Raw genomic sequence first — 21,341 nt, 5'->3', positions numbered from 1 at the left:
TAATGAACTCTGAATCGTGTTTTAGACTGCCCCCTAGAGCTCTTCAGTGGAAATGAACCTCAATGCCCCACAGCAGTAACCAGCTCAGTACTACACCCTTTACCCACCTCCTTCTTCTCCCTGCCTCACGTCCCCACTCCCATCCTGGTACTTCCTAGGATCACCTCCCAAATTCACTATTTGCATTCAAATCCGTGTTTCAGTGTCTACTTTGGGGGCAGCTCTCCCTAAGATCTGCTTGCACCCATGGAGCTCCACTCTTCTGTTTTCCTTCAGCTCCAGAAGCCTAACATGGACATGGCTTAGATGAAATTTACAATTTCTGTTCAGTAAGTTTCCATAAAGGGCTTCAGCTTTGTCTGCATTTTTAAAATAAATTATCTCTTAACTGCTTCTAACTGCCTCTCCCCTAGTTTCTATTTTTCTTTTGCACCCACTATGCCACACTGTCAGGATGGTTGAAAGGTCTGTGCCAGCCCCTCCTGTGGAAGTGGCTTTGGTGCCACTCTGACTTTTAAGTTGAATATCCTATTATCTAGCATCACTGGCCAGGTAACAACTGTTAGTCATGCTTTGAGTCCTTTGTGATTTCCAGAAAATTTCCCCAAGGGAAATAGTCTCAGTAAGTAAAGATTATATCCCTGTGTTCCCAGCAGCTCATCACAGGATGAGATTTAATGCTATTTCAGACTCCCATTTCAAATTCGTGTTTCCAGCCTGTCATAAAAGACATTAAACAACAACAACAAAAATCTGTGACTCTTGGGAACTGATCTCAACTTAAAAAATGTTTTTAATGTAGATCCCAAATCTGTTTCCGTTTTAAATATATATATATTAACAATGCCTCAAACTGAGTCTAATTCATTTAGTTTAATTTGGCATCTAGATAAGATGCCTGAAAATTATATTTTTTTATGGTTTAGTATTGGCTCTTCAATCTTTCATGCTGAATCTTTGTCTGTTTACAAATTATATTTCTCACTTTCTTTTCATGGGATTCCTGTTGGGCAAAATGTAATCTTTCCAATAAGAGATAAACATTTCATAATTCTTTGTAATAGCTCTTTGTAATAATACAATTCTCATTTCCATTCTCCAAGCCACTTAAACAGCACCAGTTTATTAACCAAGCAATTTATCAATATTTATTCATGATGCCAATGGCAGACTTCTTGTCATAAATAATTATTGAGGTAATAAATAGTTTTATTATTAAAAGCTGATGACAAGAGCAGAGTGATTACCCTGATAAAGACAGATGACAGGTCTTAGTATCCAGTGTGACACTCAGAACACTGTGCAGATTGAATCTATGGCCTCCTGCATGGATAATAAATTGTTATTTCAGAGAATAAAATGATTGATACATTTGCTTGCTGTGGAAAAAGCACTGGGGAGAAGATTCTACTCCCTAAATTATTTAAACAGGCTATGGTGAAATTTTCTTTCCTTATGACAAATTTAACTTTCCAAGAAAGTGACAGCTCTTTGGCAGAGAGATGAGCAGAGAAGCATTCCTTTTTAGAAGCTCCTAAAAGTCAAATTCGTTTTGGAAATTCTCTGGGTGTCCTCTGGCCTCAGTGGTGCCCTCAACAGGTAACACCTGGAGCAGAGGTGGGAGGAGCAAAGCGGGAGCATGGTGGGAAGTCATGACATGTGATACAGTCATTAGCTCAACAAGGAGACAAATGAAGTCTGTCAGATTACTTTGGAGAAACTGCCGCTGACTCTTGCACTGCCTGGCTCAGTGCACAAGCTCATTGTATTTTTTTTCTACTGGTTTGATCTTACCTTTTATGACAAACTAACCCTGGAGACCATCTTTTCACAACCTGGAAAATGACTATATTGGGAGGAGGGTGGGAGGAGGAATAGAGAAAGAGATTGAGTTAGAACTGAAAATGTATGTTCTATGCATTTGTAAATGTTTTATTCATAACTGCTATTACTACAAATTAAAATGCAATGACAACTATTATAAAAATCCCCTCAAAGGGAATACCTAAGATTTAAAATGTATTTTCTTTACTTTGCTCAATCTATTTGTGCTACAAAAAGCAAGGAAAAGAATGACAAATATATAATTTGAAATGTCACCCAATAACAGCAGACCTGAAGTAAAGTCAGAGAATTATTATATTTTCCAATTTGTATTTTAAGGGAACAATTGAAACATCAAATATGATGTATATTCAGTTATTTAGGATCAATTCTAAACGAACTGCTTGTTTGTGAAACACAGTATCTGCCTTTGAGGTCTGAATGTATTAGATGTCTTCATCCTCCCTGTATGTGCTTAACAATGTGAGACTAAAGCGATTTTTGAAAATTATTTTTGTGAAAATGATTTCTTTTTAGCTTTCCTATGTTGAAACTTTCTTAGGATATATGAAAATATAAGTTATCTCCATATTATTGGAAAAGTGATTTATTTAACTGATAACTTTATTTTCTGAAATGTAGGTCCTGATAAGAAAAATAACAAAACTTCACAACTCAATTACTTTAAATGTCTGGTTAAAATTATGTTGAACATATTCGTAAAAAAACTATTGATATCTGTTTCTCTTTTTTCCTCTCTTAGTGCAGTGTTTTCTTGCAGATGTTCATTTTAAAGGTACCTTTTAGCATCTCAGTAGTGATAAAGACATTTGCATTAGCTAAAAAAAAATTCCTGCAACAGTGTGATATCTTGTAATTGCCAAATCTTACATTTACAGCACAAAGCAGGAACTATGGGGTCACAATGGAGAGGTTTTAATTTCTTCTGTGGTTTTGTGGTATATGTTTAATTCCCTACGAAAGAATATACATGATGTTCAGATTCTGACAGTTATCAAATCAGATTCAATTAACATTTATAGCAACCCCACAGGATGTGTTATGCATTTCAAGGTGGAGCCATGGCTTAAAGTATATTCTCTGTCTTCAAGAAATATATGATTTTATGAAGACATGAGAGATAAACAAACATATTTTAGTCAACTAGATAAAGGAATAGTTTGCAAACATTTATGCAGGTCCACGCAGAAAGTGAGGATGACTACCCACTCAGCTAAGCAGAACTTTCTCCCATTCAATTCAGGGGACAGTCATTGAGATCATTAGGTGCCACACACCACGTTGGGCACCCATGACATAGACATCGCCTGTGTAGGCTTTGTAGCCTTGCATTGGTTCAGCAAGCATTTATTGATTCCCAATTTGCCAAAGATCTTGAGGATATAAAAACAGGTCAGAAAGAGTTTCTGCCCTCAAAGAGCTCAGGGAGGAAACAGGCATGTAAATAAACAGAGTGCAAAGAAGTGTTAATGTTATTGTAACAGAGGTTTGAATAAGACCTAAAGCAAACAAATGGAAGATCTTGATAATTACATCTAAAAGAGAAGGGGTTTTGTGGAAAAGATGTGATTAAGCCATTTTCAAAGATGGTTTGGTTTTCAACAGTACATGAGAGGGAGGGTTACGACTGGCCTGGGAAGCTTGATTGCAAATACACAAAAACAGAAGCCAATTTTGTTTAAGTAGAAAAGGAATTTATTGTAAGGACATTACGTTAGCCACAGAAATGAAAATAAAACTAGAAAACCACAGTAACAGTATGCCTAGCTTATTCAATTAAATTAAGTTTCAGGTATGGTACGGTTACTTACTCTACATATACCGATTCATTAACAGTAAAGTCATTGTTAGTTATCACCAATGAAACTGATGAGCAAACTGTGATTCAGTGAGATGGAGAGACTTCCTCAAATTCATATGCTGTCTTAATCAGTATGCATGTTCTTCACCGTAAATCATGTGGCCTGCAAATGAAGCCGCCCTCACGTTTTGGAGCTCACTGTCTTTCCCAAAGAAATAGATCCAGGGAGCATCACTTTTGTGTAAGAAGCATAGAGCAGAGGCTTGGGCCAGCTAGGAAGGCTTTTGGACAATGTGCTCTCTTAACCAAACTGGACATTTGTCCACTCCACCTTGCCCTTTTGGTCCATGATATTTGAACACCTGTTTTTTTTTTTAATAGTGTTTATTTATTTTTACTTGTTGACAGCTTTGCTTCGTTTCTGTGCGAGGGCTTTCTCTAGTTGTGGCAAGCGGGGGCAACTCTTCATCGCGGTGCGCGGGCCTCTCACTATCGCGGCCTCTCTTGTTGCGGAGCACAGGCTCCGGACGCGCAGGCTCAGCGGCCATGGCTCACGGGCCCAGTCGCTCCGCGGCATGTGGGATCCTCCCAGACCAGGGCTCGAACCCGTGTCCCCTGCACTGGCAGGCAGATTCTCAACCACTGCGCCACCAGGGAAGCCCGAACACTTGTTTTATCTCTCTTTTTTTCTTTCTCTCTCCCGCCCTCCTTCCCTCTTTCTCTTTCTTTCCTTCTTCCTTCCTTCCTTCTTTCTCTCTTTCTTTTATTTTCTTTTCTTTTTTTCCCTCCCTCCCTCCCTCCCCCTCTCTCCCTCCCTCCCTTCTTCCTTCCTTCCTTCCTTCCTTTCTTTCTTTCTTTCTTCTTTCTTTCTTTCTTTCTTTTTCTTTCTCTTTCTCTTTCTCTTTCTTTCTTTCTTTCTTTTTCTTTCTCTTTCTCTTTCTCTTTCTTTCTTTCTTTCTTTTCCTCCCTCCTTCCCTCCTTCCCTCCTTCCTTCTTTCCTTCCTTCCTTCCTTCCTCCCTCCCTCCCTCCCTCCTTTCCTTCCTCTCTGTCTGTTTCTTATTCTTTCTTTCAACACAACTACCTACTAGTATAGAAGCAAACATGTTCAAACACTTCCTTGATTCTTGACAACCAGAACATAAGCGTGAGACTTACATTCAGCAGATTGAACACTTTTGCCAAGGACTTTGAATTTAAAGGGGTAATCCAAAGGAACAGGGGACCGTTTCTAAACAGTTCTTCAAGAGGTAGAAGTAACTGTCTAGTGGCAGCAAGGTCAGTAATAGGATGCTAGTCCTAGAGGTGATGACAACTAGTTTTTTCTAAAACATTTTTCTGGCTGTTCCCTAATTATCAAGCCCTCCTTGGCTCCTGCCTATTTCCTGAGTCTGGCTCAGGCCTTCTGGATTGTGTGATCTAGCCTGTGTTCACCCAGTAAATTTCATTTCCTCTTGAGTTAATCAGAATCAACTATTTTCAACTAAAACACTGACTAGAGAAGTGGATTTCATAATACAGTTTTTCCTTAATTTTCCTGCTCCATGAACATCTTGTTTTTCTTCTGTGGTGAAAGTAGGTGCAAGAAACTTTTGTATGCAACAAATACCAACTGCATTGAGTCTTCAAAAACAATATATTATTACAACACAAGAGAGAAAAGTTTTGTTGCTCGTTTTCTGCCAGTTCATTGAATTTATATGAACTCAGTGCCCACCCTGGTGTTGGTACTGTGTGAAAGCAAAAGGAACATAGTGCGCAGACTCTATGTTTATGAAGATATTGACCAAGAACTCAAAATCCAGTATTCTAGCCAAGGTTTATTCTGAGGCCATCATCACACATTTATTATCTTCTTTTTATTTATTTTTTTAAATATAAATTCATTTATTTATTTTTGGCTGTGTTGGGTCTTCATTGCTGTGCACGGGCTTCTTATTGTGGTGGCTTCTCTTGTTGTGGAGCACAGGCTCTAGGCACGCGGGCTTCAGTAGTTGTGGCATGTGAGCTCGGTAGTTGTGGCACACGGGCTCAGTAGTTGTGGCTCACAGGCTCTAGAGTGCAGGCTCAGTAGTTTTGGCACACGGGCTTAGTTGCTCCGCGGCATGTGGGATCTTCCTGGTCCAGGGCTCGAACCCATGTCCCCTGCATTGGCAGGCGATTCTTAACTACTGTGCCACCAGGGAAGCCCTCTTCTGTCTTTTTAAAGCATAACCTCAAGATCATCTGTAGAGAGTTCTGTGATACAGAACATGGGGTCACATTCAAATACTGTAGGATCTTTGATAACTTGCTTTTTAGAGAGGATGACTGGTCCAGTTTTCATGGCCCTAATAACACGATGATCTGGGCAAGAATGGGAAAAGGTTGGCACTTAAATTTTCTTGACATTATCAGTAAACCTAATGAACCTTCTTCCAAAACACCACCTGTATATGGCACTTTCCTCTTATAAGCAGAGCCATCCCATGGTTTCTTTAAACATTCAAATTTGGGAAAAATGCCTCATTCTTGATGGATTTGTCACTTTTACTTATTAATTTATTTTTTAATACACTAGACTGTTGTTATACTGTTTCCCTCTTTGCCCTCGTTGCTAGGAAGATGGGAATAAACTGACTTTTATCCTCTTCTCTCTTACTTAGAGTTTACAATAAGGAAAACTATGAAGCCATCTAAACATCTAGAGCAATGTCAAAAACTTATTATTATCTACTTCCTCACACGGAGTCCTGTTACTAAAACCATATTTATGTAGGGAAACTGTGTTTTCACTAAAATATACTGTCATCATCCCTTCAGCAGTTTAAATTGTGTTAACACATTCAGAATGTGTTTTATTATTATTTTAGGTGCTTCAAAAACAATAGCCACTTGTAAGGTGATTAATGGTGGGATGGTTCTGTGTTTTCTACTTAGGTCCATCAAAACTCTATAGTCAGAGAATGTGTCTCACAAGGAGATCCTACTGTATAGCACAGGGAACTATATTCAGTCTCCTGTAATACACCATAATTGAAAAGAAAAACAATAAAAACAAAAACAGGTGTCTCATTTCTCTAAGTTCTACCGCCAAAGTGCCAGGGTCTTGGGTTCAAAAAATATCTGTTGACTAAATGGAGAAAAATAGATGCAGTGTACATAGTCGTATTAGGAAATAATTATAATAGTTATGGTAGCAACATTCCACAGAACTCTATGTAACTATTTTAAAAGTATGATTAAGGCCTAAGCAATATAAAAATAAATTCACAGTATATGCTTAAGTTTCCCCCCCACCCAGGTTATAGAAGGATGCGCATATTGCAATGTTGTTGTTATTAACATAGATATATAATAGCGATTCTTTCATTAATGTTTGGAAAATGTGAGATATAAATTATATGTCCTCAGCAGACCCAGAGTGCAGAGCTCAGGATCCATCTTCTAACTGTAATTGAAATCCAGTACAGCTCTATCCATGTCTCCAAACTCTTGTGATTTCACAAGAATTCCTGTGTAGTTACCCTTGTCTGTGTAGAGGGGTGAAATCCATTCTTGCTCACATTTATCTCAGTGTGCAGGCTGTGGATATATTCTGCATGCTAGAATATATTCTAAAGAGTCAAAAATCATTTCTCTTTCCCTCAATCTCTTTCTCTTTTTGTTTTCCTATTTCTATGGAGTGCAATGTCACTGTTACAGTCACAATAGGTTTTAAGATTTGAACTTTGTGGATGTTCAGCAAAGGGGAGATGGGCCCTAGACTTAAGAGTGTCTTTTATTTGTTGAAATCCATAAGAAAAAGCAGAGGAGTATCTGGAAAATAACATGAGCTATCTACCGCTATTTATTGTGGAGTGACCGGGCCAAAGTGTCCTAGGTTCCAGGACAAGGACATAGCCTCTGCTATCATCTTAGTTTTTCAGGGAAAGGCAATAACTCAGCATGTTACGCTCAGTCAAGGTGGTACCATGTCTTTGTAGGTACTTCTTTTCTTCACACACACACACACACACACACACACACACACACACACACAGCTACCTCCAAGGAGGCAAGTTGTCAGCAGAAAGAGTACCTTTTCTGTCTCCTCCTCATGGACTCAGAATAACCCAACCCCTTTGTTTCTTGCTCTCATTGCTGGCACCAGTCTTCTGATCCCATCTTTCTCTACCAGGACCAGCTGAGTAATTTGCAATGCCCCATGTTAAAAAAGAAGGCAGAGCCTCTTGTTTAGAAATTTAAAATTCCAAGAGAACAACAGCAGAGCATTAACGTAAGGATGGGTCCCTTATGATAGCAGGCCCAGTGTAACTGCACACAGCTCACACACTCATGAAGCCAGCCCCATTCACTACACTCAACAATGACCATTTTAGGAGCTACTGGACCTTGTTTTCGCTTAAATTTGTCGTCCTTGGTCTATGTCCTACCTGGGAATGGAATAGAGATTTGCTCTCTACCTCCCTGCAAAACAAACAAACAAACAAAATCCCTTTGCATTTCTTATGCAAATTATTCTGTCTTCTCAGATTTCAGTGTGCCACTCGGGGACGGTTGGACTTTGATAAACTAAACAAAGGTTTCATTTATATATTTTCTCTAAGACAGAGGTCTGCCTGGCATAAATCTACATAAGTAAGTAGAACCCGCAAGATACGCTCCAGGGTGAATTTCTAAGCCTACTTCTTCAGAGAGGGCTGGTGATCTCTTTTTTTGAAAGGTCAAAGGAATAGTGTCAATAATTCTATCTTTTTATCTTTTGTGGGATAAGTTTAAATTTATTTTTATCTCTATATTTATTTATTTAGATAGGAAATATCTGAAAGGAAACTGAATACGGTTACCTCTGGGTGGGATTTTGAGACTTATTACTACTACTACTATTATTAATCTCTTTTTAACGTAAATTTTATTTTATTTTTTAAATTAATTTTTATTGGAGTAAAGTTGATTTACAATTTTGTATTAGCTTCTGCTGTACAGCAAATTGAGTCAGTTATACAAATACATATATCCACTCTTTTTAACATTATTTTCCCATATAGATATTTAGAGTACTGAGTGGAGTTCCCTGTGCTATGCAGTAGCTTCTTATTAGTTAGCTATTTTGTATATAGTAGTGTGTATATGTCAATTCCAATCTCCCCATTTATCCCTCCCGCCCCCCCTCCCCGCTTTCCCCCTTGGTAACTGTAAGTTTGTTTTCTACATCTGTGACTCTATTTCTGTTTGTAAAATAGTTCATTTAGTTTATCTGATTGTTCTGCAGTGTCCATGCTTCTCTTTTAATAAGAAAAAATAACCTCTAAAATTATATAAGAATGGTTTTATCCTTTCAAAAAATATTTATGAATGATGAGAAATTTCTTTGTAACCTTATGTAATGTGGAATATGTAAAAACCCTGATTTTATGATACTGAAAATTTTGCCCAGTATTGGGATGAAAATCATTAAGTTGTAAGAAATATGGCTATTTTATGTATACCTGCCCAGGTATTCTAATATGCAACACAGTAGCTATTAGCCCAGTGGAAATTCTTCCAGATGTCTCAACCAATGGGGACTGTTACTATATTTTGTGGTTTATGAGCAGTCTAGGTTCTGTTTTGTCATCATCCCAAGATTATTTGAAGTTGTCTATCCAAGACTATATCTTTCCAAATCTCTCTTCTCTAGATTAAGCATTATTCTTGGTCATAAAATGGGTTGAACCCCTTGTATAATAACAAATCTAGACCAAAATGATGAACATTTGCCAATATCACAAAACAGAGACAAATATACATTTTGAGCCTTCTGATAAAAGAATATCCCATTACTTATAATGTGGTCTTATCTATCTATCTATCTATATATCTATATCTATCTAATCTATCTGTCTACCTATCATCAAACCTCACGTTCTAACCACCAGTATGTTAAACATCAACACAGAGAATGAGCAAACATTTCAAGGGTAAAACCAAATGTGTGGGTGTCTGTGTCTGTGTGTATATGTGTAGATATGCATGCATATGTTTGTGTGTATGTGTATCTATATCTGCATTTGTATCTACCTGTCTGTCTTCCATCATCTATCTATCGATGTATCTTTACCCAGTTAAATTAATTAAACAAGGAGGCCATTAGACTGAGAGGGCTCTAATGCCTTGGCGGTCTAGGTAAGCAAACCAAAACTTAAGCCAGAGCCAATCCATGTAAGTGACTCAAGGTTAAGAAACAAAACTTAAGAATAACTAATTACAAACAGCCAAGTAGGCATTCCCAAATAAGGCAACCACTTAACCTATATAGCCAATCAAATTATTCCCTTGCTTTGCTTCAGGTCTGCTCTATGAAGTCTTTCCATTTACCTCTTACCAGTGGAGTACCTCTAACCACATTTGATTTGGCTCTGCTAGATTCAAATCAGTATTTGCTCAAATAAACTTAAAATTTTTAACATGCCTCAGTTTATCTTCTAAAACTATTTTTCCATCATCTTTTTTTTTTTTTTTGCGGTACGCGGGCCTCTCACTGTTGTGGCCTCTCCTGTTGCGGAGCACAGGCTCTGGACGCGCAGGCTCAGCGGCCATGGCTCATGGGCCTAGCCGCTCTGTGGCATGTGGGATCCTCACGGACCGGGTCACGAACCCGTGTCCCCCGCATCGGCAGGCGGACTCTCAACCACTGCGCCACCAGGGAAGCCCCCATCATCTTTGTGATTATAAATAATAACTTACTGAGCATTTCCTCTGTGTTAGGCCCAGTAGGAAGTGTTCTACTGGCATCACTTTATTTGATTCAGTCAACACTTCTACAAGGTTGATGTTAGTTTATACATACCTGTATTGTAGACAAGATTTACATAGGTAAAGTAACTTCTTCCGATTGCATGGCTAGTAAAGGAGAGACTCGCCTCTGCCTGGGAATTGATTAATAAAACATTTGACTTTTCATAATGTCTTCTGAAGAAAAAGCTTGAAGTAAGAGCTACTGTCTTTCTGTCCTAGGATTGAATAACAGCTCCGTCACATTTTTTTTTTTCTTTTTTTTTTTTGCAGTACGCGGGCCTCTCACTGCTGTGGCCTCTCCCGTTGCGGAGCACAGGCTCCAGACGCACAGGCTCAGCAGCCATGGCTCACGGGCCCAGCCGCTCCGCGGCATGTGGGATCTTCCCAGACCGGGGCACGAACCTGTGTACCCTGCATCGGCAGGCGGACTCTCAACCACTGCGCCACCAGGGAAGCCCCACATTTTTTTTTTTTTTTTTACTACTTGGCTTTGGGCAACACTACAAACTCTGTGGATACTCCATTTTATTTTTATGGGTATAATAATAACTATCTCATACGTTTGTGACCATGATGTATTTAGAATAAAATGAAACAATGCTTGTAATTTGTTTGCTACAGATTAAACTCCAGAAGAGGAGAGGAATATCCCTTTCCTTTTTTTTCATTTCTTTTTTAAATTAAGCAGTATGTCTCTAAAAAACAAAAGGCCTTGAAAAAAATCAAGGCCTTTGAGAGACTACTTTCCTGAAGTTATTTTAAAGGCAAGAAATTGGACTACAATCCAGACAATGAGTAAAATCCTGTTGACAGACAGAAGTTCTGCTGACCCATTCTTGCCCTGGTGCCCAGGGGGTGGGAGAGCACTTGAGAGCAGCAATCAGCAGCCCATTACCTCACTGCTCAGTGGACCCGAGATACTAATTACCTGCTAGTGCTTCCCACTCTGCCTAGATCCTCTCTCCAAAGGCTCCTTTCATTGTACCTTTTTGTTTATGACCCAGCCAAGGTGTCATATTTAGAAATCTAAAAAGAACAATCACCCCACCCCCAGCACTGCCCAGATATTTTGAAGCGTTGTTGAGTGGTTAAACAATGAACAAGAGAAATTGTTGCTGTTAAAAAAAAAAAAAAAAAAAATTAGTGGCATGGAATTTCAAGATAGCATTTCCATTTGAAGCCATGAATAATGTAGTTATGGTAATATAGCTGCTATTCATAATTATGAACACTTCATTCCTCCACATGTTCTCATGTCACACAGAGCAGGCTGGTGAGATCTGGTCTGCCTCTGATTGTTTTTGCTGTGTTTTGCATTATAAATTATATTCTACTGCACTCTGACTACCCCAACTATATGGCAGCCATTGGTGACATTATAGTCAACAGCAGCATGTCTTCTAACCTCCCCTGTAGGACTGAATGTGTCTCTTAAGTTGGAGCTTGGAATTTAGTCTTAAGAGATCTAGTGTGCCATCAACCATTTTAAAGACAAAAAGAGATTTTACTATGAAATTATGCAACGTGATTCTTTCCCTACATGGGATTTTCCAAAGCCCCCAGAGAAATCCTAGCTACTTACTAGTCACATACTTTGTAGAATTTTTCGAACATAGTAGGAAAGATGATGGATCTTGACATCAGTCACATTTCGCCATAAATCTGCCACTTAGTAGAATTTGAAATTATACTATTGATAGTTTTTTGTGAGAATTAAATGCCACAACTCTTTAACGCTCTTAGCACATGCGTAGCACATAAATAATAAGTAATAGTGTTTGTAAACAACTTAAAAATTTTATGATTGGAAATAATAGCTATCTCAAGTTGAACTTTGTGAGTTCGATTTTAACATTTTCCCAAATTTAAAACTCAGAAGACTTTACATTTTAATTTCTCTACAATTAACTATTTGTTTTAAAAATAGTATGTACATTTGACATCATTGTTCACTTTTGCCTGTGAAAATTGGCTAAATTGAGAGAGTATATATTTTTTAAATGCTATATTTAAATTCCCAGACTCTCAAGAGAATACAGACAAAGACATTTGATTTTGAGTAGTTAAGTGGCACGCATAAAGTCACACCACCATTTGGTCATTGAGGTTGGACACTAGTTGGATAGGTTATTCAACTGTATTCTCAGGTCTGGCACTTGGTTCCAAGAACTTTTGATTTTCTTGGACAAATAGAAATTTGAAAAATAAATAAGTAAAAGGGACACTGACATGGAATTTTCCAGAAGATAACTTTAATAAAGAAAGAAGGAAAAAAGGAAAAGAAGAGGAAAGAAGGAAGAAAGGAAGGAAGGAAAGAAGGAGGGAGGGAGGGAAAGAGAATAAGAAATATTATCAAATGCCACCCTTTCACGCATGATAAATACAAGCTAATGCTAAAATTTAGAGAGTATGTTGTATTTGAAAATATATGTACAAGGGCATTTTGCTTTCTATGAACTCAGTAGTTTACTTATCGTCCTCTTTTGTCCTGTTATTGCCATAGTACAATAGTACTCAAATTAATACTCAACTTCATTACAAATCCTGCCTAGTTACTATCTGGGTATTTCAGTGAAATAGCCAATAGGGTCACTTAGAGTTTGACTTTAAATTATCCATTTATATGCCTAGACTTTTTGCCGAGTCCAAGCTCACTCTGCTTGCCGCACAATAGGCCAGTAAATCAGGAGACAAGGTGTTGAGGCAAGGAATAGCGACTTTATTCAGAAAGCCAGGCATCCGAGAATGTGGTGGACTAAAGTTCTAGAGTATAATCTGGATGCTAGTTTCTTTTATAGAACAGAGAGGGGAGGAGGTGAGGAAGTAAAATAAAAAGGCCATAAGTCTTGCAAAACATCTCCTGGTTTGGCCAGCGTCAGGGAGGGGATGTATTAATTTCTTCTTTCTTGCAGCCATTCACAGTTGGGCAGGGTCGGAACATCTCCCTGTGAGCTGAACAAATGCACTTTAGATTAACATTCAGGCAGAGGGGCAGGGTTCACCGAGGCAGGCCATTATGTATGCTTACAGCTATAGACAGCATCCTTTTAATGACTATAATAACAAAAGCAGTGAAAAGGAAGGGCTAAAGTAAAAGAAACAGATCCAACATGGAGTCAGATTTTGCTCTTCCCTGTTATAGGCTTAGCGAATATTAGGTTAAAATTTCCTGGTTTTCAATGATCTTCTCTCTCTTTCTCTGCCTCCTCCCTTCCAACTTCCTTTCCTTCTCCTGCCCTAAGCAAAGTAAGTCTTTTGTCCTCAGGCATGTAAACCATTAAAACAGAAGCACTGGATCTCCCTATGGTAAAGGATGAATGATGAAAGAGGATTCTATTCAACCACATTCAGAAACATTACTATCACTCATGACTATTGATTGCCGACTGAGTAAAAGGCACAGTGCTTGGCTTTCCAGGTGAATTAATATTTAAAGAGTTTGAGATACAATGTAGTAAACCAAGACTAGAGAATATATAAACTGTACCAGTATGCAAAATTATACTTTTGCTAAATTTTCAGTGGAGAAAAGAACCTTGAATCTTAACTTGTTATATGGTTACCAGCTGTGTCACTTGGAGAAAGTTTCTTGACCTATTTGAGTTTCAGTTTGCTTAAATGTAAAATGGCTGCTAATGATGCTTCTCTCTGTGCTTTACTGTGAGAATTAAATGAGAAAAAAAATTTCAAAGTGCTTAGTGCTAAATAAATGTTAATTCACTAACCCCTGCTAAATACCCTAGCCCTTAGCATTATCTTTCCTTTCTCAAGTTTCTTGCCTTGAGAATTCAAACTTTCTTTCAACTTTTCTAAACTCACTAGCAGATTCCTTGATGCACACCAAATTCTAAATGAGTGATGTAGACTTCAAGGATTACCCTGGGGATCAATCAACATAACATTTCAAACACACTCTTAAATGTATTTAATGAATGAGTAATTAACAGTGCACACTCTCCTAAGTCTCTACATTGACCACAAGAGGCTTATATGGTGAGAGATTGCTTTAAAAACCAACCACTACAAGGACACTTGTGATTATACCTGAGCATTACTGAATCCAACTAACCTCCCAGAACAGGGTAATATTATTCATACAAATTATTTTTGTACCCAGTTAAGCTGGAGACCCATCTTAACATCTACATCAGAAAAGCACCTTCTGGAGATTAGAGGTGAGAAGAGAAGAGTTACATGATAAAAATCCTCAGGGGTACCAACCTAATCCCTTTTCTCCTTGCAGAGGCACTGGTGCCCGATATCACCATTGAGGAATTCACTGCTGCCAAATTAAGATGAGTTCTCAGTCTTCCAAGATGGTACTCATCATATCTTCCAATGGAAACAGTGCTAGAAATCAGGGGATTTGTAGTTGAAAGGGAATCCTTGCTTCAGACCCTAGGTGTGTTTGTGGAACAGCCTAGTTACAAAAGCTTGACTTCTCGGGGGACACAGGTTTGGAGCACCTCTCATCTAAACTCTGGAGACACATGTGGCTTCTATTCTTTTTATGTGTGTCCAGATTCTCTGGTTCACTGTATCAAGATAGGGGAGAACCCAGATTTCTCGCTCAGTGTGTCTTCTGCATGAAGGAAGGCTATCACAGCGTCATGTGTAAGGCCTGCCAGCCTGCGTGGTTGAATTCCCTGTTTCACATGATATGGTAACTATGTGTTTCAGTAATTTACCTTTTGCTTCTTTAACGGAGGAAGTCAGTGAAAAGTAGGTTGTGGGTGAGGTTCAGAAAAAGAATAGGCATTTATGAATTGCTGGCCAGATTTTGACCTTGGAACTTTTTTTTTTCTAATTTTATTTAATTTTCACAAGTTTACTGCAAGGTAGGCAATTTTAATCTTACTTCACAAATGTAGAATCTGATCATCAGAGGTGATATTCAGGGAAATTAAGTGACCTGTTTAAGTCAGACAGCTGGAGAGTAATGAAGTCTTTGAAATCCAGATCATAATCCAGAACAGAATAGGACTAGATCGTGATCTGGTTTGCATCTAGTTTCACATTCGGCTAAGTGACTTTCTTTTTCAAGATCCCCACTGTAAAATCAAGATAAGAATCATATCTACCCCCAAGATGTTATGAGGTCACAGGGGGCTAAAGCATACTTCCTATTGCATTCTCAATAAATAGTATCTACATTTATTATAATTATTATTATTGCCATAATTGTTTCCTACTTAAGTATAAGATCCATTGGGATAGGGAACTTGTTTTTCCTATTTCCTGTTCTATTCCTAGAGTCTAGTATAGTGGCATATAATAGGTGCTAAATAAATATTTCTTAAATAACAGAGCCAAAGAATCACTTCTGCTCTTGTAGTGACTTCTCACACAATATGCTAAAATGAGAAAGCCAATACAGCTAACAATGAAATCATGTTAAATACTCAGACTCCACCTTCTGCCAGTTCAGCAACAAGAGCAGAATCAAGAAATTTCCTTGTGTGTTTGTGCAAACAAGAGCCTCACCTGGGTGTCAATAGTCAGCGTGACCCGTGTAGAGCTGGAGCTCCTCCCCGCCAGCTGAGCTGCCCTTCTCCTACCTGGGAACTCACCCAGACAGATTTTGTTCCATAGCAAAGCATTCCTCTTACATAAACTGTACTCTCTGGTACAGCCACCTTGGGAAGAAACTTAAATTTGAGGGATTAGAAGCATTAATTTTCTGGTCCAGAAAAAGAATCATACCTGCAAGAAGGAAAAGGTGTTGAGAATCTCTTACTACATAACACAAAGAGCCATACCCTCTCGATCCTTGTAAGCTCATACTGCTTCTTTTTGTTGACCATTATGTCATGCTGTAGTATGCATAATTGAGCCCTGAAATTATCCCATCCACTGTTAAAAGATAAACCGAGGCATATTAAACATTTTTAAGAGTTTATCTGAGCAAAAATCAATACCAAGGGGGAAGTACCAAACTGGGAATGGTTAGGAGCACTCCACAGCCAGGAGCTAGGGGAAAGACATGGAGAAAAAGTGGAAGCAAATCAAGGAAATTATTTGATTAGTTATAGCTTAAGCATTTGCCTCATTTGGAAAAGCCTATTTGGCTGTTTGTGATTGGTTACGCTTAGGTTTTGATTTCTTAACCTTGAGGCATTTATAGGCTTAGGTTTAGTTTTCATAGGTAGGCTAAGACATTAGAACCACCCCAGTGTAATGGCCCTCTTGTTAATTAATTTAACACCACCATAAAACACTTTCAGATCCATAAAATAATAATGATTTTGATGGGTAAAAAAATCCTAACACTGGGAACAATCTCAGATATAATCTATTCTGAAAGACTAACTTAGAGACTATTAGAATCACCTGGAGAGGCTGCAAAATGAGTGAATACCTACCTATCTACATTCATACATCCATACATATCCTAAAACGTATCATTGTCTCCGCTATTCTGGAAAGTGGGACCAGGGAACTATTTATAACAAGCCTTGCTGGTGATTCTGATGCCCTCCCTGACACGTTACAGAACCATTTATCTAGTCAAAGATATTAGGTTTACAAATGGGAAGCCTGGAAGAAAATAACAGCCTAATTATTGGTGGAGTCTGCCTTTTTTTTTTTCTTTTAATTAATTTTTGTTGGAGTATTGTGGATTTACAATGTTGTGTTAGTTTCAGATGTACAGCAAAGTGAATCAGTTATAAATATACATATATCCACTCTTTTTAGATTCTGTTCCCATATAGATCATTACAGAGTATTGAGTAGAGTTCCCTGTGCTATACAGTAGGTTCTTCTTAGTTATCTATTGATATTTTATATACAGTAGTGTGTATATGTCAATCCCAATCTCCCAATTTATCCCTGCCCCCCCTTTCCCACTTGGCAACCATAAGTTTGTTTTCTATGTCTGTGACTCTATGAGCCTGCCTTCTGCGTACCATTCCAGTAATATTTCTCTGATACTAGGTAATATCTGTATAATTGTGCCAGACTTTTTTCATTTTTGATGGCATGGTTACGTTTCAAGGACCCCCAATTTCCTGTCTTTTCAGCAAACTCTTGTTCCCAACAAGTTATGGTATTTAAATTTCTATACAATTCATATAATTATAATTTTAAATTATGCATGTTTTATCTGAAATAACATATTTCAGACAAGAAAATATCAGGATTGTATAGAAATAGGATTTAGGGTAAATCAAGAAGATGGAATGAATACAAATGGTTCTCAGTAGTATGAACTGTGACAATATAATTTTTTCTTGAAATGATGCTATTAATAAAAGATGAATTATTATATAGTATTTGTATGGTTTATATAATATTAAAATTAACAGGAAAGTCCCATTGAATGCATACGTCATAATTACTTAAAGTATTATGAAGTATTATGTGGATTTAAGCAAAAACAAATAGTGAATGCATATAAAACTTTCACCAGGAGTTGTTTGTGGTACATTTTGGCAAGAAGCATATACCAGTAAGGGATAGCAATGGTTATTGAATGCTCTGGAATATGTTTTGTGCATCAGGACAAGACCTTGAGAAAGATGCCCAACAGGGTAGAACGATCTTAGAGGTCCAAGAGAATTTTCTGATATTTGGAGTTCAGATGTTCTTTCATTTGTAATCCTAGGTTCCTATTTACTAGCTCAGTGGCCTTAAGAAAGGTACTGAATGCCTATAACCCTCTTTTTATTCTGTTCTATCTGTATTTCATGGTGGTGGTGTAAAAGTTAAATGAGGTACTACATGCAAAACGTTTTAGCATGGTGTTTACCATCTAGTAAATGCTTATTGATGTCATTACTATTGTTGTTATTGTTATTAGATTGAGTTGAATTGGAAGAGATAGGCTTAGTTGCAGAAACTTGAGCCTCTGTCCTTCAATCGTTGATGTATAAAGTTGGTATCCTCTTCTGCCATTCCTGCCATTGAATTTTAAGTTATTAGAGGTTCTCAGCTTGAAGATTTGTGGATGGGTGTCCATTTGATGGATAAGACTTTTTGATGTTCTGAAATAGAATTGTTGGGAAGGGGGAGTTCTTGGGGCTGAAGAAATAATGAAATTGACAAAAAACAGATTAACAGGAGAAAAAGAAACAAATTTTAATTTATATGCATTGAGGTCTCATAGAAATGGGACCTAAGAAGTGACCAAAGCAGGCAGCTTTTATACTTTTTAGACAAAGAAACAATAAATTTGTGAAGAATTGACAAAGAAACTTATTAGGCTTTGGGTGCTTAATTAGTGAAGAATCTAAACAGAGTTTGGGCTTGGGTAGTAAAGAAGTAACAAGATTTGTTTATGTAGGCTCTCAACCCAAATTCCCTATCTCTGGTAATAAGGGTATCCTTCTACCTCCAAATGCAAGAAGTGAGCATTTTAGATGGGAGATTTTTCCTGATTTCAGGGATGCAGAGAAGGGTCAACATATACCTCTTTATTTTTTTTAACTGGAGTATAATTGCTTTACAATGTTGTGTTAGTTTCTTCTGTACAATGAAGTGAATCAGCTATATGTATACATATAGCCCCTCCCTTGATGGGCAGTTTATTAAGTAACTTTAATTCAAAATAATCAATATGCTATTGAGGCATATTTTGGTGTGGCCTGCCCTGGGATCCAAAAGACTCATATGTATGTATGTATATATTTTTCTGTTCGGGACTGAGTTCTGCATATTATGCTGACAGGTTCAGATTCAAATTACACACCATGTGCAGTATCAACCCCCAAATCAACATTTTGAAACCACAGTAAAATTCAATTGCTACACAACTCAAAAATGGATTATAGAACTAAATGTAAAACACAAACTCAAGCTCCTAGAAGGTGGCATAGGAGAAAATCTCAATGACTTTGGGTTTGGCAATGACATTTTAAATACAATGTCAAAGACATGGTACATGAAAGAAAGAATTAATAAGATGGACTTCATCACAATTAAAACTTTCTGCTCTATGAAAGACACTGGCAATAGAATGAAAAAACAAGCCACAAAATGGAAGAAAATATCTGCAGAAGATATATCTGAATAGGACTGTTACCCAAAATATACAAAGAACTCTTAAAAACCCAACAATTAAAAAAAAAACCTGCCTGTGATATTGTGATATAATAAGTATATATTTTGTTCTTCATCCCCAGTTCTTAGCCCAAGCACCTAAAACCTTTGTAATTTCCTAAGCACTAAAGGTGCTAGAGCATCTTTTATTCTCATATTTGGATTTTGCCCTTTGTTCCTGATGCAGAGGCTCCCTTGGAGTTTTCTGAATGATAGGAGCAGCATCTTTTGTCAGTTTCCAACAGAGCTAAATATACTCTTACAGTACAATCCAGCATGCACTCTCCTTGTTATCTACTCAAAGGGGTGGGAAATTTATGTGCACACAAAAATATGCACAGATATCTTTTTGCAGCTTTATTCATAATTATCAAACCTTGGCAGCAACCAAGATGTCCTTCAGTAGGTGAATGGATAACTAAAATCTGGTACATCCAGACAATGGGATACTATTCGATGCTAAAAAGGTATGTGCTATCAAGCTATCGACTGGAAAAAAATGCACAATGTAAGAGCTGTGAGCTGAGTTTTATTCAGTGTCTTACTGAGGGCTATAGCCCAGGAGATAGGCTCTCAGATAGCTCTGAGGAACTGCTCTGAAGAGGTAAAGGGAGTGGCCAGAATATATGAAGTTTTGGCTAAGGAGTTTGTGCAATCCAGCCTACATCTTGGTAGAAAGTTACTACTAGTCACAAGGATCAGGTATCTCAGTTAATGATTTTAGTGCTTTTCTAAGTAGGGGAAGATGCAAGAATCCAGGCTGATAAAATAATTCCTCCTAAAATATATCTAACTAGCTAAGGGCTTATTTTGCCTGTTTTCCCCAAACACAGAGTGCCTTACCCTGTTCTTTTTTCCTGAATTCCTTGCAGGGTATACTGTAGGTCAGTGATTGCAGCGGCTAATGGCTTAATCCTTGTAGAACCAGTTGGTGAGCAACACTGTTTGTTTTACCAAGCCATGAAAAGACATGAAGGGAATTTAAATGCATACTACTAAGTATGCATTTAAAGAAACCAATCTGAAAAATCTACATACTGTATAATTCCAACTATATCATGTTCTGGAAAAGGCAAAACTCTGGAGACAGTAAAAAAAGATCAGTGGTTGCCCAGAATTGTGGGAAGGAGGATGGAGGGATGATGAGTGGAACACAGAGGAATTTTTAGGGCAGTGAAAAATACTCTGATATTGCATTGGTGGATACATGTCATTACACATTTGTCCAAATCCATAGAAAGTACACCACCAAGAGTGACCTCTAATGCAAACTATGGACTTTGGAGGGATAATGATATGTCAATGTAAGTTCATCAACTGTAACAAATCTCTCTGTTGGGGGATATTGATATTGGGGGAGTCTGTGCACAAGTAGGAGTAGGGAGTATATAGGAAAGCCCTGTACCTTCTGCTTAATTTTTCTGTAAAAGTAAAACTATTCTGAAAAATAAAGTTTATAACACACACACACACACACACTCACACACACACACACACACTGAATTTCGTCTGGCTGTCAGTCACTGTCTTTTATCTCCAGTTACACACAGCATCTTTTGTCTATTTGTTTTCTTGCTCATTTTTTCTTAGAAAGCAATAATTCCAGGCTTTGGAAGGACAACAAAACTCCAAACTTGAATACTCCAGAAAATTTCAAAAAAATGCTCTCTTAGTTCTCTTGGGAGGAAAGTAGACTCAGAAGGGATATAATATCTTCTTGAAATATCAGAAGAAATCAAAATTAGACATGCTACAATGGTGAAAGCTACAAAATGCCAAAGGTGAGCCTTTCAAGACATAATCAGAGCCCAAAATATAGAACGGGATGTTTCAAAACTGAATTCCTTATTTCTATAATGTTTCAAGAAGGTCTACAGTTAAACGATTATTTCTGGGTGA

This window comes from Delphinapterus leucas, chromosome 20 (genome assembly GCF_059928025.1).
Source record: "Delphinapterus leucas isolate spDelLeu-1000000601 "Yukka" chromosome 20, BTC_Dleu_Yukka2, whole genome shotgun sequence".
Lineage (NCBI taxonomy): Eukaryota > Metazoa > Chordata > Mammalia > Artiodactyla > Monodontidae > Delphinapterus > Delphinapterus leucas.
This window is presented reverse-complemented; position numbering follows the sequence as displayed.